Source organism: Emydura macquarii, unplaced genomic scaffold (assembly GCF_026122565.2).
Source record: "Emydura macquarii macquarii isolate MOO-44397 ecotype Brisbane River unplaced genomic scaffold, CSIRO-AGI_Emac_v2 contig_75, whole genome shotgun sequence".
NCBI lineage: Eukaryota > Metazoa > Chordata > Testudines > Chelidae > Emydura > Emydura macquarii.
Window position 1 is genome coordinate 946,185 of NW_027130212.1, and position 19,260 is coordinate 965,444.

Here is a 19,260-nt window from a genome sequence, read left to right on the forward strand (position 1 = left end):
GATAGAAGTAGAAATACATTGGAGTTGCACAGAGAAAATGAAGATGTATATGTGTTTTTAAGAAGTGGGAAAATAATGTTAATGAGGACATTTGTTGATTGCATATGAATCCTTTCTAAAACATGTTTATTTTCTTCCAATAAGAAGAACAAGGAGCTAAAGAGTGCAATAATAATAATAATAATAATAATAATTAATTAACAACTACCCTTTCTTCAGTGCTACTCTACAAGAGCTTTATTTTGCCACTGTGATTCATGCTGCACAGTACCATACTCCAGTAGTCCTATTTGTGGAATGAGGTACATTTGGATGAATTAAAAAGTATTTTCCTTTTTATGACTAGCTGTGTTTCTCTGTGTATTAAATTAGCACTGTACCACAATATGAAGTGCAATAGAAAAGGAACGGTAAAAATTACAGCTTACTTAGACTATAAGTTGTTTAAAGCAGGGACCATCGTTTTGTATACTACGTAGCACAATGGGCCCTTGGCCCATTACTGGGACTCTTACATGCTACTGCAAAACAAAATATTATTAATAATAATGTTCATCGTTTTTAATGAAAACCATTATAAAATGGTCTCTTGCAATAATTAAAATGTTCATGTTATGAATTAGTAGTTTTTGTTTTGTTTTTAAATACAATGAAAACAAATATTAGCCTATTGGATTTTCATTTTGGTCTTTCTTTTTTAACTTTTCATCCTCATTTTTCAGTTTTTGGCACCTTCATCATTTTTTATGGCTGCTCTTCGGGTGTGGTCATTGTCATTTTCCTTGGTTTTCACACCGGTTTACTGAGTCAGTCATCATCATTCTCCTCAAGTTCAGATTTGACCATCATCATCTGTCTTCTTCATATTTTGTTGCCCAGTGTAATTTTGTTTCTCTGTGCTCTGTTTAATCTTTAGTAATGATTTTTCTTTGGTCACTGTCATCATTGTCCTCCCTCTCTGTGTCCAGTCATCATCTTTCTTTGTGCTCACTCATCCTTCTCCTTCCATTTCTTCATGTTCTGTCCCTGAATAGAAGAGGCATGAGCCACCACTAATTTGTCCCTGGGCCAATGCCAGAATCAGAACCATGGTGTCTACAAATCACTTCCTCGCCTACTTTTACTTTGAGTTTTATAATCTTTCAGAGGGTAGTGTTCCCTTCCCATAACAGGTCATGATATTCTCTGGCTGTGTTGGCTGTCCCAAAGAATAGAAGAGAGATCTTCACAAATGCATGACAACACTATTTTTCAGCTTGTTGAGATTTCTTTCTAATTCCCACCAAACCTAGTTACCTTTCTTTGATTTATAGATCAAAAGGAGCCTGGAAAATGAAAAATTCTCTTAAATAGAAGTCAGCATAAAAAAAGGGGCATATTTGAATAAGAGTCACTTAACCTCTTGCTGAGCAACCAGTCACTATCACAACCTAGTGAGCTGTTGTCCCTTCAGCAGTGTGCTCACCTCCTCTCTGTAACGCAAGATCAGTTCACTGGAGACTCCCCACGCTCAGCTAATTTGGGCTTTGTTACCAGCAGTGAATGGCTTCCCAGCAACAGACACCACTATCAGGTAGCACTCTGAATCCAAGAGATGTTGAAACACTCTGCCATCTCTGTGAAAGAATCAGAACAAGAGATCAGCCAGATTCTTAAGGGAGCAAAGGAGCTGTTGAGGGGTCACTAGAGGAATGCTAGATAATGGTTACTACTGTGGTCTTAGAGCATGTTACAAAAATCCACCTCTCCCACCCAGATGTACCACACCTAATTCTAGTGAGATTCATACTACCTCTCCAGAGTAAATGCGGGAGTTCAGACTTAGACCCATCTGATGAGGCTGCTCACAAGGAGGCGAGTTGTTTTGATCCAGACCGCAGCCAGCCAGGGACCAGGCTGAGACCCAACCAGTTAAATCCAGCAGTTTCTAGTCCAATTATCTGCCTTCTGGACCACAAATCAGGACAAAGCTCTGAAGAAGGCGAAGAGAGTAGTCTCAATGGTGACATATGGCACAGCATGAAGCAGGGGAATTTGAACAACTTTTGTGATTTACCACTAGGACTGTCTGAGATCAGGGACAGGCTAGAAATGGGAGAGGACATAGATGTGTCACAGCTCAAGATCGGGATGAGAGAAATTCAGTGATGACAGCTAAGAACATCCTATCAGCAACATCCAATATATTCAATTCAAGGACTCCAGAAACACATGCTGCTTTAGCAGAGGGCTTTAGAGGCCAGTTGTGGCAAAAGCAACAAGCCAGACATATAGCAAAACAGACCACCCAACATGTCTATTTACCATCAGCTGCATCTCCTTTATCCCTGTGCCAGTCTCTGTATGACAGATATGGCAATTTGTTGAAGTATCGTTGAAAAGACCTATTTGATTTAAGTGTATCATTGGGGGTATTAAATGCAATTTTTTAAAGTATAATTAAAAGAAAAATCTTAACCTGTTGTTATTGTTTTGTTTTGTTTTATGTTTTATCCTCATTTTCTGTTTTTGGTTCCTTGTGATGGGGTGTGTACCCCATGCAGGTCCGAAAAGGGTTATGGCCTGATAAGCCAATTATGGTAACTGGCTGTACCTGAGGGGAGAGCCAATCTTAACTGATCATGAAGCCCAGCTTGGCAGAAGCAGGCCGGATAGTATAAAGCCAGGAAGTTGAGAGCAGGAGTCTGCGGGAGGGTCGGGGGGGAATCTTCAGTCACTCTGAGGGAGCAAAGAGGTGGTAATGCAAGAAAGAGAATAAGGCCTGAAGGAAGGGTTAACCTAGAGAAGTTATGGGGAAAAACTCTAAGAATACAGTGACCTGGTCTGAGGGCTGAGTCACTAGGGGAGAGAGGGGCCACAGCACAAGCAACTGGTGGAAGGGGGCGCCAAAAAGAATGAAAGTTAACTGTCAGCCCCAGCCACAAGAAGGTGCACCTGTTGTGAGTGGACCTCTTAATTCTCCTTCATCTTTTTTTTTATGTTGCCAGTTGGGCTGGACACAGCACAGACTCCAAGTGAGAAATATTCGCTGTGCTGAAGAGTTTCTAATCTAATTACACTACATGAGGTTATCCCTTTTACAGGTGAGAGAACTGTGGCCGAGGGGGATGAAGTGATTTACCCAGTGTCACAAAAGGAGTCTGTGGTGCAGCTAGGAATTGAAACTAATTCTCCTGCGTGCCAGTCCCTCAACCACAATTCCATTCTTTCACTTCACCTCTTCAGTTCATCAAGTTCCATCCAAGCCATTTCAGTAAATCAGTTGCAGTTTCCTTCAGAGCTGCAGCTCCCTCCCAGGATGATCTCCCTCTACACTATGCTGCCCTGATCTGATTCTGTGCATGTTTGAAATTTGACCCAGGTCGTCTCCCACACAGAACAACAGCACAGAAAGGAACTTGAATCTTCCCTACCTTTGTTTGTTTCTTGTTGTCTAGATATACTTAATCCTGCCTCAGTGGGGTGGGGCATGAGCTAGATGACCTCTTGGGGTTCCTTCCAGCCCTACTTTTCTATGACTCTATAACTCTAACATATTGACTCAGCATGCCTACCTTGATACAAGAGTTTATACAACTGAACTATGAAATAGATGTCTAATGGACACCACAAACACAAAGAGGTCTATTTATACATCTTTACATACAAGAACATTAGTCTTTTTGCAGTGCTTCCAAAACTGTATGTTGCTATGGGAAATGGAAGGTAAAAGGAAAATATGGTGAAGTTTTTAAATGAGGTGTACCAAAGTGTTCTGTATATTTTCAAGACAAAATATTTTGAAATATATTGAAAATATGCATTTCATCTGTTATAATGATGCAATTAATTTTAAACATATTTTAAAATATTTCAGCCTAATCATATATCTGTTTCTAGATCACGATAATAATCATAGTCCTTATGTTTTATTGAATTTCATATTTGAGCAAACTACATACCATTAATATAGCTTGTGCACAGAAGTATTATGTAAACCATCTTAAAAATGTATAGAAATGAATGAAAACCAAACACCTATTATTCAGGTTTCTGATTCAGGGATACTGGGTTTTGCATCTCATTCTTTATTGTATATTCAATGTTAGGAGAAATAGTATGAAGCTGTCATATTTAGCTATACTTTTTCTGTATTGGAGGGGATAACTATTATTATACTCTCAGGTTTCTGGAAAAAAAAATGCTGCTGTATTTAAAGTATTGCCATGAGGTTAAGTTACTTAAATAGCCTACTGGTACATCGACCAATAAAAGACTTGTAACAATCTGGAATAATTTATATAATTTATAATTCAAATTATTATATGAATTTAGGCTTTCATTGAAAAAAGTCTACAGTTTTTAAAATTAAATAGTTTGTGTATACTTTGTGTAGTGCGCAAAACTGAAAGTGAAGGCAGATGGGTCCCCGACGCTGGGGCAGTTCTATTCCATTTTACTCCATGAATGCTGCTCTAAACTGTGCCGTCTGGCTGGGAGACCAAGAACACAGTACAATAGCTGGAGTTCACAGAAACACAGCAGCAGATTCTAGCCATGCCCTCAATGCATTTAGGTCTGTGCAAAAAATTGTACAATTTACTGTTTAAACCAATTTTCTTTCTTTCTCTCTTTCTTTCTTTCTTTCGAGTCAAACAATACATTTAGTTTGACTTGAAGTGGAATGTTTTGGTTTGGTTTTAGAGGGCTTTTTAACCTTTTAAAAATAAAATTGAAGCCAAATTAGAAACAAAAAGTCATTTCAAATTGAAAAATGGAAATGTTTCTTCCAAAAATGTCAAAATAAAATTTCATTTGTTTCAGTTTTTTTTTTTCTTTTTTGATCAAAACAGATTGGTGAATTCAACTTAAATTTGTAAAAAGTTATCTGAAAAATTTCGCTCAGCTTAAAAAGCACTCCCTACGTTGGGATTGGGAAAGACAGGATCCAACTATACTGGTTGTATATCTCTCAGGAATCCCCCCAGGTCAGGGGAATCCTCAGGTATCAGGTTAAGTCAGCTTTCTGGACATTGTCTGGTTGTGGATCATTGACTGAGGATCAGGTCCTTTATTTTCAAACATTACCCAATTTGTTGGGAAGTAGTGTTTACCTTTGAAAATTCCTATTAGTGAGCAAAACCAACGAATCTTCAAATTTAAATGTAAAGAGGAAATCCATGAAATCACTAAGAAGATGACCTGAAACACTGAACTGTTAATATATTAACTTTCTTATCCCAAAAAAAGGTTCAGTATGATTGACAAAAGAGAGAAAGGGACAGTCAGCCATTGTGATGTGAGTAAAACATTACCAACCCCCCCCCCCCCTCCCCCGGGAGGGTTGCTGGAGTTCCTGGGCTGAGACATATTCACACAACATTATTGATAAAACACTGCAGACTGTCAATATGGTTCCTTTTGAAGTTTAAATGTTTTACTGTTTCCACTTTGCTATACCAGCCTACTCCTCTGAGAGAGAGAGAGAGTGTCCACTCATATTGCCTTGAAAGTCAGTGGGTATTCAGCAGGCGCAGGCGTAGGAAGAAAGACATGTAGAAAATTAAATGATGATTTTTCTAAAAGATGACAAGTGATTTCTAGGTGTTTATCAGTAATATTTGCTTTTAAAAAACTATAAAGACAGATAAAACACATCTGACAGGAGCTTGTTGAGGTGGATAACATAACATACAACAAATTTTACAGATCTCAGAGAATGGAGCTATGTCTCATCAGTAGGATTCTGTATATGATATGCCTCAGGCTTAAAATGTTTGTTTTAGACAATTTCAATTGCTTGGGGTCCAGCTGTTTGTATGCATATCACATGACTGAAATATTAGGTCAATTTTAAATCAGGATGCTAAGGAATTCAGAGAATTTACATTAAATCCAATTATCCATGAGTATAATCTAAAGCAGCAGTCATGCTGGTAAGATCAGAGAAAATTATATTCTATGTAATTCTCAGATCCAGATCCTATAACTAATAGATTTTGAAATACTGTGTTCTTAGTTTCAAAAGACTGGAGTAACTTTGAGTTTATACGCTATGCCCAGGGCAGTGATGAGGAATGAACACTTTTTTAAAATAAAAATCCCCTTGAAATATTCACCAGAGAGAATATCTGTAAGTACAGATTGTATTTAAATATACTTTCTGCTCCTTGATTAAATTCCAGACTTTCTGATTTGTTTTAGAATCATGTTTTGTGTCCACTAATAAAACTCTCGTCCTAAGGTCACCGTATGACATAAAAAAAATCTACTGACAATTATTCAGACATATCTTTCCTTGGTAAGTGGGAAATAATTAATTTCACTGTTCTGCATAAAATATCATGGTATTTTAATAGACTCAACATCACTTTATCACATGCTTTTAAAATAAATATCTATGTAATTGTAATTTTAAATGTTACTATAATTACACAGAATTATCCTTAAGCAATTTTTATCATTTAAGGAAATATACAAGAAAGAGAAGATTTAGATTATAACAGTTTTTAGTATCTAGCTACTTTTCAGAGCAAGAGAGTTTTCAAGGTGATGTGCAAATATTTTCTTATACTTAAACTCAAATTTATTAATATAATAAATATTGACATTCAACATCACAAAACACATTCCCAAGCTCTATATACCCTTGAATCCCTTCTGCTGTGCTGCCTACAGTGAATCCTGTTGCTTTGCAAAGAAAATCACTGTTTTTCCCTTCTCCTAACCTCTGTCTACTTCTGTCCATTTTTCTTTTCAACCTTAGCCAGTGAGCACGTTGGAGCAGAGTAATTCCTTCTCAAAAGTTACAGGAAAAAACTAACACTTTGTTAATAATAAAAGTAGTAGTAGCAGCAATAATGTATAGCAAAGTACAGCAGTTAAAATGTTTGAAAATCATCAGTTCCTCACTATTAGCAAGATTGAGGACTATTAGCAGAACTACAACACAAAATATTAAAAACTCATGAGCTGAGACCCACAAAATCATAAGATTGGCTTAAAATCTTTGAGGTTTAAAAAATCTATTTTTTTAAATTGCCTTCTGTGTTAAGCCTTTAGTGTTCATGTTTACAAGCTTTTCTCCATAACCATCATACTAAAGGTGAGATTCTCACATAGTTATTGTATATGGTTTCAGGAGTTGGGGCTTTAAGAAAAACAGAAAATATCACAAGACCAGTGATAAAATTCCCAGAATTGGCAACACTGTTGAACTCCTATTGAGTTCATTGGTACAATCAGGCCTGGCAAGCAGAGTTATTTCATTATGAATCATGAACCATTCAGAATTCTTCTGGTTTTAGGTTTCAGTATTAACTCAAAACTGAGTTCAGGTTAGTTGAAAGTGGAGAGAGGCCTGAAGAAATACTTATCTTTGTGGAATTGGGGTTCAGAATCCAAATTGCAGCCAGATTAAAATTTCATCTCTATATAATAGACAGCACAAACCTCTCATTCAAACACCATGAATGGTGAATCCAAATATTATGGATGCCCTCCATATCCCTCAAAGATTCACAGACCTTTGAAATGAGAAGTGGAAACCAATTTGGTAACTGGAAGGTGGGGATTTGAATAGGTCTCCTAGTTAGCATCTCTAGCTTGTTGGGCTGATATTAAGGCATTGGCCTGGGTAAGGATTACGGGTTCAGCTGCTACAGCTGACGCTATTGGCAGGGTATTTCTAATTTGCTAGTCTGCTGTCAAAGAACTAGCTTCTGTGAGAAAATTGGATCAGGACTTCTAGATTTCAGACACCATGTCCAGGCTAGACTGCCATGAAGCCTCTTTCTCAACTTATTAGTTAATAAGAGGTAGCTGATGTTGTTATTTCTTATTTTTTATTTATTACAAGGCTAATTCTCAGGGATTGGCTTTTGTGATGATTCTGGCTAAATTTCTCCACTTTTCTAACTTAATATCAAGGCACAGGACTTTGTGAAGTTACTGTCTCAGCACCAGTAGACAAGGTAGGGGGCGCTCGCCAACACTGGTGAGTGTCATGGTTGATGATGTCATGTTTTAAAGTGACATAGTATCATTTTCTCTGTTGGGACATGATAAGATAATACTGACAGGAATAAATGTATCTGATATATGTCCATTGTGCCAAGTACAAATATATAGTATATGACTGTTCCTGCCTCAAAGAGATTACAGTCTAAATACATAAGACAAAGAGGTCTGGAGATAAAGATATTATCTGTTTTACAGATGGGAAACTGAAGAACAGAGAAATGTAATGACTTTCTCAAGTGCACATATGAAACCAGTGCAAAGCCAAGAACTGAACTCAGATTTCAAGTCCCTGTCTAGTTCTATAATCACAAGACCAACCTTCCTTTTTTATCATAACACATTGAAATTAGACTAGATTTGTCAAACATGCAAAATGCCTTATCATTGCATTTTATAGGGTTTATTTGCTTACACTCTAATTCACAAAACTTTGGTTATTCACAATGACCTCCTAATCATTAGTGTGAATTTGTGAAGTTGTAGAATATAAAAACACTTTTGCATTCCAAAACAATTTAAACTGCTGTAAATTATCCTTTGATAATACAAAATAATCCAAGAAAAGGTAAACATCTTTTAAAATGTTGCATAGCATTTTTTTCTTTTCTCTTTTGTGCATCATCACATTAACATAGTCTTCCTTTGTTGTATCTTAGTTGCATAAAATAAATATAAATACAACAATTCTGAATAAGACACCTGCAAACACGCTGGACAAGATGACAGCAAATTTAAAAGTAGTATTTCATTGAAATCTCATGTAGCCCTTTCATTATTGCTACCCGGTATTAACAGCTGTTATGTTATTAGCACTCCACTGAAATCAATGGTTTGAGATTCATTCATATGGTCAGTCAGCAGAGTAGCAAGTGCATTCTTTTGGGCACACCTGGACTGTTTGTTTGCAGTCAGAGTTGGTCTCCCACATATAGTAAATAACCAAACATCTCATAATTAAAATTCCTTGTAGATTGTGTAAGAAATATTTTCCCAACTTCCAAATAATTTAAAATAACATATTTAACATGGATATTAGCTTCCCTCATATTCATTCTTACACATTCCTTGGCTGAAGCATGGTTTGTCTGAGTTCTGTGAGCTTCAGCGAGAATGGGATTGTAATGCTTTCATCATTGTCTGCATTGTGTTTGTATTTTACCCCTTACTCCTTATCTTGAGCTGGTCAAAAACTCTGAATTTCTACCTGTGAAAATTCTGATATTTTGACTTTTTTGCAGCACAAATAGGGTGAAGAGTTTAACTATCAAAATTTTCCAACAGAACTAAGTTCTGAACAATTTTGATTCTGAAAAATAAAAGAATCTTGTTTCAGCTTGGTATGGCATTGAACTACAATTGCCTGAGCTAAGGCGACCTCATGGGAATTGTAGCTCAGGTGCCTCATGTTCCCATTCTTTTCCATGGGCCAATCTCCCTGTCTGGACTGCAACTCCCATGGTGCAACAGGATCATGGGGTTTTGTAATGCACCATGTTGGTTACACTAGTGGGGAGAACATCCACCATGCATTATGGGAGAAGTCCATACTAGGATGCCCAACCCATAGAGTAGAATGAGAGAATGAGGCACCTGACCTACAACTCCCATGAAGTCCTACAGCAGAGTAGGTGGAAATAGTTCAATGTCCAACTGATTAGAGTTTTTTAATTAGGAGTTTTTTAATAAAACATTTCCTGATTGGAAAATACCAATTCATTAAAACAGAATTTTTTCTCAGAAATAAACTTTTGTCAGGAAGATGTCTGAGTTCCAGAATAGCCAAGGTTAAGGTACTGACTTGGGATATGGAAAACCCACATTCAAGTTCCTTCTCTGCCTGATGGGGAACATGGCCTAGAACTTAGTTCTTTGAAGTGCTTGATTCTCTCTGTTCCAATAAATAGTAGAGTGTCTTTATTGGCAGGTTAGAGCGTAAGTCAATCTCAGAAGCTCCTGTTTGAGCCATTCCATTTTGTATACATAATTAAATATTCATTGGGCCATAGAGAATCAGGCAAAAGTGGGATTCTAAAAAATCTGTATTCTTGTCATTCCATTCACTTTAGCTTACCAAAACCTGAAAAATAGCTCTTATTTTGATTTTTCTCTTCCATTTGTTAGCCTGTCTCTCCATGTGATTGAAACATCTGCATCTAATGTAAAATACAGCTGGTTGGGAATATTTCAGCAAACTGTTTTTGTAAAAAATGACAGTTTATCAAAACTTAAACTGTTCATAAAACAGGGTCAGGTTCGATGAGTTTCCTGATTCAAAATAAATTGGGGAATAAAGTTCTGAAATTGTCAATGTTTCATTTCAACATTTTCAAAATAAAAAATTATAGTTTTCCAGTTCAAAAGGCGACTTTTCATTTTGAAATTTATGCTAACCAGACTGAAAAGAAGGTTTATAAAAGGAAGTCAGAATTGAAATGTTTCAAAATTATCAAAACATTTCAATTGAACCAAAATGGAAAAAATTGGGTTTTTTGAGTCACAGATATTTTTGAGATTTTGACTTTTCATCCTGATTTGAGATGGGGGATGGAAGGAATTCAAACTCTCAGATAGTTTCAGGACAGGCAAACCATTGCTTGTTGTAACACGGTGTGCTCTGTGTATACCCTTATGGTATGATTGTGTATCATTCATGTTCATGCCTATAGGGTAATTGTGTATGTTTTAATGCAAAGTGTGTCATGTAATGTGTTTTTGAATGCTCATGACATACTGAACATTATTTTTATGATAGTGTGCTTACTGCAAAGTCACATGCATAGTTATGAAGCTCTGCTATGTAATATTCCCAAATAATGTGTCTCGCATTGTTTGGAGCAGATCCAGGTAAACACTGACTGCAGAGTGAGAGTTCACGCCTCACTGAGGCAGGCATACTGGAGCAATGGACTGGCCTGAGCATCTGATAAGGTACTTCTCATTTGGCTGAAGTGGAGGAAACCACGCCAGACATTGCCAATCACCAATGGGTGGTGAAGGAATGGGGGGTGGGGGGGCTAAAAGCAGAAGCATTTTGATCTCTTGAGCTCTCCCTTGTAATCCATCTATGAAGCAACATCAAGCAACTGAAAGACTGACCATGGTGAGGGGGGGAGCCTTGTTGGAGGCTGATCAACCAGCCTGTGGTAAGATAACATCAAAGACTGCAAGGCTACTGAAGTCTTAAATTTAGTTTAGAATGTGATTTCCCTTTTTATTTCTTCCTGATCAAATCTGATTTATATTCTTCTGGCTTATAATCACTTAAAATCTTTCTGTGTTTATTTGTTTGTTTTATCTAAAGCAGTGCATGTGGTTTGAGTGTGTATAGAGACCTCATTTAGAGTGACAGAGCTGGTGCATATCAATTTCTTTGATAAATTGACTAACCAATGAGCTTGCAGAGTCCAGTGTTCATCACTGAACTCTGTAAAATGGCATTTCCTAGGTTTGCATCTGGGACTGGGAATATTGCCTGGGGGATCACACCATTGTATAATCTCATGAGTGAATGGCCAGCAGCACTCATTCACTAGGTCAAGGACCACTTGCTTGCAGGCAGCTGGTCATGGCCTGACCCAGGAGTGGGGGTTCATACTGCGAGGCAAGTGCAAGACAGCCCTAGGAGTGAAGGGATTGGAATGTCGCAGTGATATACCAGTCCAAATTGCAGAGGGGAACATCACACTTGCCCAGCTCTAGTATAGTACTGTACATTTAATGAGGGAGTGCAGGACAAAGGAGTTTAAGAACTGAAGAGAATTTTTTCCATTATAAAAACAGTGAAAGAGATTAGAGAAAGTAGAGAAGGAGCGTCTCAAAAGATCTCAGCCTTTGCATTTGAGGCAAAATATAATCCATCAGAAAATGTGTGGGTTATTCAGAGCCAGAGGAATCCTGGTGATTTAAAAATTAGAATGCTTTAAGAGATTAAATAAATTTGTGAATTTGAAGAGCTCAGAGATCATTTTCTTCCCTGAGAAAAAGCAAACAAAATTGTCCATAATTCTGGATTCCATAAAAGAAAGTGTACAAGTTAATTAGTCCTTGGGTTCTGACCAACCACCACATGTTCATCATCATGTTTGGCTAACAGAACAACAACGGTGGGATTTTTGCCTATACCATACATTGGATTTTCTGTGTAATGCTGAATTGTTTAAGTCTTGAATGTGAATGGAGAGTGACTTTCCCTGTAAAATTATGTCTACTTCTTAAAATTTCAGCAGGGAGCAATTGTTTAGTAATTAAGAATCTGGTTATAATGTTCAGGTCCTCACTGCAACAATGGTTTGTGCTCAAATGACAAAACACTGACTCCTTGCTGCCATTATGCTGGCCTTTTGCCATTATGTGTTCTCAAGATAGTTTTCCTAGTGGAAGCAGTACAAGGGATTGACATTTCATTAGTGATGAAAGGAGTATGTGTTCATGAATTGCCACTGATTTGAACAGTCAGTTTCTAATTCACTACCCTTTCCACTAAGACTCTCAGGGGGATACAAACTAAAAGATATCTGAAGTTAGTCCAAGTGAAATACATTTTTATTTGTAATATTCTCTAAATATATATATGCACAGTAGACTAACTGAACCTCTTTGTACAAATAACAGCACACATATAATTAACCAATTAAATATTAAATCAAATCATGGGTCATACTGGAATCCACTTATCCAGCTCTTTGATAAGTGCTTTACTAATATATTCTACTGCGCTGAAGATGTTTATATTAAATTAATCTAACATGGACTTTGTCATATTGTGCCTAACCTTTGAGCTTCTCATAATTAAATTAGATTTGGCCTTGAGAAGATCATTAACCGAACACACACCACCTTTGTCAACTATGATATTTTCCACATAAAATGGGGATTTACAGCAATTGCAATGAACAGCTCTACAGAAAGAGCCCAATTTTGCTCCCACAGACATCTATGGCAAACCTGGACTATATGTTCCATTTCTGATGCTACCAGTGTTCCAGTGGTGCAATGCAACCCTTAAAGCTAACACAGTGGCCTAAGAAGGATTGCATCAGCAAACGAGGCTCCTTGGGTGGTAGTGAACAGCTGGTTTAGTGGCTGCTACATCACTCTCCCTGCAGATAGCATAGGAGTTGTGCCCAGGGTTTCATTGAACCCCATTAGTTCCCTGTGTAGGCATGCTCTTAGTCTTAAAAGCCAGATTGGCATAGTGACCAATTAGAAGTAAAAAGGTGGCTTAAATTCATATTTATGCATCATGAGCTCCTGAGCCACAGTAAAGGATTGGGTCCTTAGTCTCTAATGTCCAGTTTTAGTACTTTGAAATTATTGACAAACAATTACACCGACTCAGTTGAGTTTCTTCAATCCAAAGCAAGTGAGGCTTAATTAGCAGATTGGCAATAGTTTATCTTGATTAAAACATTACTAAATAAGAGACATTTATATTCATTTTGTCTACTGTTAAACTTTAAGGAATCGTTCTAGTGATAAATATGGAACTTCTTCTATAAATAACACTTACAGAAAGTTCTTGACTATCAAATCATGCAATTGAAGGCAGGGGAAATAGTTTCCAGCTGATGTATAAGGTGGGGTATTCCTTCCCATTAATCTCCTGGGAGAGGACAGCCCCAAGTCCCATTTCTGAAGCATCCATCTGGATGATGAATTTGTGATGAAATCGGGGCTGTACAACACTGGTTCCTGATATTGGCAAGTCTTGATGATCTGGAAGGTCTGCTCACACTCACCTATCTAGTGTGTGTAGCGTGGGCTGTCATTGGTCAGGTGTTCGGTCAGGAGTCCGCAATCAAGGTGAACTGTGGGACTAATTGACAATTGTAGCCAGCTAGTCCCAGGAATTGGTGCACTTCGTGATGGGTGGCAGACAGCCTTGCAAGGCCTGGAACTTTCCTATGAGGGAGTGCACCTGACCTCAGCTCAGGGTGTACCCAATACAGGTAGGCTCCTGCTACCCAACCCGACATTTTGTAGGGGTGGCCATTAGCCCCGCATCCAAAGGGGTCATTGAACAGCTGCCACCTGGATGAGATGATCCTCCCGGTGTCAACTGTATATGACTATGTCATCCAAGTAGGCCATGGCATAGGCCTCATGGGGCTACAGAAGGAGATCCATCAGACTCTGGAAGGTCGCAGGGGCCCTATAAAGCTCAAAGGGCATCAGATAGAGCCTGGTTGGCGTGGCAAAAGCTGTTTTCTCCCTTGAGCTTGGGTAAAAGGGGATTTACCATTAGCCCTTCATGAGACTGAGAGTGGTGATGAAGCAAGCCTCACCGAGGTGATCGGGCATTTTGTTAATCCAGGGCATTGGGTATGCATCAAACTTAGAGATAGCATTTACCTTATGGAAGTCGATGCAAAACCTCAGGGTCCCAATAGGCTTTGGCACCAGCACAATGGGACTTCAGCATTTGCTCTGGGACATCTTGATGGTCACCAGCTCCACCATTGCCTGGACCTTTGTCTCAATGACCTTCTGAATCCATTGCCCATCAGACTACCTTTCCTGGGTCTGTCAGGATGGCGTGGTGGACTAGTCTGGATGGGTAGAGAGGTGAAGGTCTTAGGGAAAGCATTCACCAGATTTAAGGCTTGCTTCTATTGCTTCTTGGTGAGGGTGTCCCCGAGTTGTGGTTCCTCTGGAATTGTCTCCATTGGGATGTGGGGACCCAGGTCCAGCTTAGGGGAGCCTGGGACATTCAACGGTCTATTACATTCTTGCTAGGGCTTCGGGAGGTTAACATGGTAGAGCTTCCTTTTCTTCTTCTGGTCCAGTTGCCAGATTTCATATGTCAGGGCCCCACCCAGTGGATTACTTCATACAGTCCTTGCCAGTGGACCAGGAGCTTGGACTCACTGGATAGCAAGAGGAGGAGGAAGCAGTTGCTGGGTTCAAAAGTCTACACCCATGTCCCCTGGTGATAGATTTGCTCCTGAGCCCCCTGGACAGCCTGCAAGTTCTCTTTCACCAGGGTCCCAGCATGGGTCAGGTGCTTCTGTGGTTGGAGCACATACTGCAGGAGACCTGGGGCCAGTTATGGCAAGTGCTCTCATGTCTCGTGCATCAAGTTGAGCATTCATCTGGGCTGATGACCATATAGCAGCAGGGCATGTCTAACTGAGTCCTCAGGTGTTGGGTTCAGGGGTCCTGGTCGATGCGGTAGAGATGGTCTTTAGCTAACTCAAACCAGTGCCACTGTTAGGGATCGATTACCTCCCCATTGAAACTGGCCACATGCAAATAAGCCCAGCTGAGTGTGGGGTCTTCTCTCTGATCCTGGCTAAAGTCCATCCCCATGCAGGGGCCCCCTCTTGGCCACATGCATTGGGGCTGTAGCGTCTCCACCTGGGTGAAATGATCGGTGGTTGAAGTTAATGGATTGTCCGGGTCGCAGTCCTCAAATGTGCATTCCACACTGCAGGTCAGTAGTGAGAAGACAATGTTATGAGGTCAGTAGATGACTTCAAGAAGTGGTATGAACAGCACTATGAAGGTTAGCAATAGGACCCTGATGTGAGATTACTCTCGTGCTTAAAGACTTGCACATACATAAATTCTTTGCTGCATTGGGCCCTATTTATAATGAGTCATGAATTCAGTTGAGAGACTATTCAGAATGGTTCTGAACAGTGGAGGGGAGAGCTGCAGCCTGAAGAATTTGTAGTACAGGGTAGAATATATTATAAAATTTCTCTTTTAAAATAATATCTAGTCTGAGATATTAGAATCTTGGGTATATAGTACGAATAATAAAAACTATCTCTAGTGCCTGTTGCTTAATAATTTTAATAGCTTAAAGATTACTTTCTGCTCTGCAATGCTTTTCAATGATGCTGCAATATGTATTTTTGCTTTTTTCTCCCACTGAATGTTATTTGCTTACTACTTTGATGAAATAAGTTTTTTCTCCATTTTTCTGCTTTGGTGTCGTTTTGTGTAACTATTTTTTTTTCTCCATCTCCAGAGATGGGAGTTTTAATAACTTTTGTGGTAGCTCTTTTGATACAATATTATTTTCCTTTATTTCTTTCTAGGAAGACAAATGTTTTCATATATTATACTTAGAGGTGACTGTGACTGATTTTAATTTTTTATAAGTGTTTTCCCAATATATGATCTATCTCTGCACAGTCTTAAGTCTGGTAGATTGCATTCCTCTCCTTCCTCCCCACAGCAGTTGCTGCTGTGTTCATGTTTTTTTTTTTTAAAACAATTTCTCTATATTTGGGTTTTTGCATCTTACAATGTATGCCTCTGAAAATATCTGATTGGCACCTACAGTTTGTAAAGCTGAAAGGCTAATTTTTTATTTAATTGATTTTGAAAAAGTAATTAAAAAAAGGAACAAACTTTCATCTTAATTCTGGGTCCTCACAACACTGAGGGGAGGAAATTGAAAGGCTTACTCATTAAAATGTAGCTAATCATGTGGGGTTTCCCTTTTTATTTACATGAAAGGAGTAAAAAATTTTCTGGGATTCATAATGTCTTTTGAGAGGTGTATAATGGGACCTCTCTTTTCAACAGTATGTGGGACAAAAATAGACAAAGCTATAGGCAAGTCTTAACCATCTCCCCCACCATGTTGCCACAATGGGCTTTGCCCACATTGTAACTGGTGCAGTTTTAATAGGCAGGGAGAAGGCATATTGCTGTGAGTCCATTTCCACAGAGATTCCTTCTGTTTTGGGGGAGAGAGCAAGCACAATTAAGGAAGTGAGTTGAAAACATAGCTTGAAGTCTAGGATCTTTTTTGCGTCTAATCTCAGACAGGCCACACTTAAAGAGACAGTGACCATTTATATTATAATTCTATCTGAATTATTTAATATTTGCTACTGTTACTAATGATACCTAATATAACTATAACTGAAAGAAACTAAGAGACAACATTTCCATCTTCTCATTCTGATTAGAGTATCATATATATTAGTGTGCATGTATGCATTTCTCATGGTGTATATATATATATATATATATATATTCATTATTTTTCTCTCTCTTTTCTTACTCATTTTAGAAACCAAATTAATATATTTGAAATTATATCTTTGAGCTGCATACACAGAAATACAACAAAGTTTTTATGTTTATAAGAGCAATAAACATTTCTGAGTGTGAAATGTTTAGACTCAGGAAGGTTTCAGACAACACATCACTATAAAAAGTTGCATGCCTAGACACTTTCAATATTCATGGTTCCTACAGTCTTACCCTTGGTCCATATCCCCAGCACTAGTAGTCAATTCTACATTTTACTAAAGCTCCCTGCTTCTCATACTGTGCTCCATAGAGCACCATTACAGGGTTCAAGCAGTGAAAGGTCTTTTTCTGTCTTGATGTACCTGGTTGATATTTTTTTTCACCCTGAAAGATATGCTTTGAGCTATGCTATGCTTTGCTTTGAGAAATGGTAACAAAAAAATGACTAAGTGGGTGCAAAGGACATAAACAGAAACATATTGCATCAGGAAATGCAGTTACTTTTATACAAACAGAAGTAATAGTGAGTTTCCATGGTGTTTTGTTACAATGAGCTAGCTACTTGTCTAAATAGCTGAGCAAATGGATAGTCATAAAAATTATGAATGATGGAATGTGTGAATTTTGGGTGATCAGGCAAGATTAGACTGGGAAATCTTGGTTTTACATAACTTGCAGTTAGCATTAGAAAATGGGGTATGGAGAAAGACAGGTTTCATTCTGACTGCAGAAAGAAGATAAGAGATAGAGGAAGACCTAATATTTTTGCACTGTTTGGATTCAAAGGAAGTTTCCCAGACTGGCTCAGTTCCTTTGCAGATACTTTTAGGGGAAAAAATGATGCTGAAAATTCTTATAAATATAGGTGACCTACAATATCACTGAATTCTATGCAATATTTCAGTGCATTTTCATTCCTGTAAATAGTATATTTGTGATATGTTTATTATTGTATATTAGAAATATTAAATATTAAAATATTTTAAATTTACTTTTAAAGAGCTACTTATCAGCAGAGGGCTAGACCCTCTGCACTAATATATCCCTTTTCACCTTGGGAGTAGGAAGGAGAATTATTGGAGTGTTTTGTGGGTGGAGTAATCTGGTAATGCCTAGTTGCATAAAGAAAGTGAGATGTGAGAAGTAAATACATTTTCAGTACTTTCCTGACCCAATATTTTACTATAAAACATGATGGGCACCAAATTTCACATCTAGTTGAATTGTTCCTGGTTTAGTAGCCAAGGGGGTAGAGTAGAGAGGCAAAGATTGTTTAAAGCATCATTGGGCTCCCACAACCCAGGACTCAAGAATGTTGCTTGTCATATTTTCATTAAGTGGCTTGTAATGATTAAAACATACCGCATTTCAAATATTTGCATGTTTCATTCTGAAAATTGCTCTCTGTATCAATGGGCACAATTTGAAAAATGTTTTTGATATTTCTAAGAAATGGGGAATTGCAAAAATTGTCCTGTTACAGCCCTGGTCTACACTTACCTGGAAGTTTGGCAGCAGTCGATGGAGTTATGCAAGCTACTCTGCATAGCTTACGTAACTCCCGTTGACTGCTGTGCTTCCCTTCTGTGCGCTGCCTTCACTGCACTGTGCCAACGGGAACTACGCCACTTGAGGAGGTGTATTACCAGCATTGACTTTCAGACCGACTGAGCAGGTCTACACTGACTGCTCAATTGATCCAGAAAGATCGATCTGACGGTGGCAACTTTGCCGCTGTCAGTTTAGACATACCCCTAGATTTAAAAAAACAATGAAATTGTGCATGGATGTTCATGAATTTACCACAAGGTTGTACTTTCAATGTTTCTCCCAGCTAGAGAAAATTCCACTAATATTCCTGTCACTTCCTAAAATTAATTTACTTAGGCCATGTCTGTGCCTCTTTGTCATATGTTTTTTGTAAAATGTAATGCAACTGAGCTTATCAACCAAAACATTTGTGGAAAGCTAATGGTAAGCTCATACTCTCAAATTGAATACCAAAGACAGCAAATTTAAATACACTTTTCACAGGTATTAGCAAAAGAAATCTGATTTTAAGAATTAGGATTATGCAGTTGTGGAATAGAAACAATACAATTGTTGTTTATTATTTTGTAGTGCCCAGGAGCCTCAGCTAGGAGCTGTACGAACAGAGAACAAAAACATAGTCTCTGTCCCAAAGAGCTTACAGCCATGTGACTTACATTACTAATCACAAACCACACAGTTCACACTGCAGATTTCAAACTTCCAAATCTCATT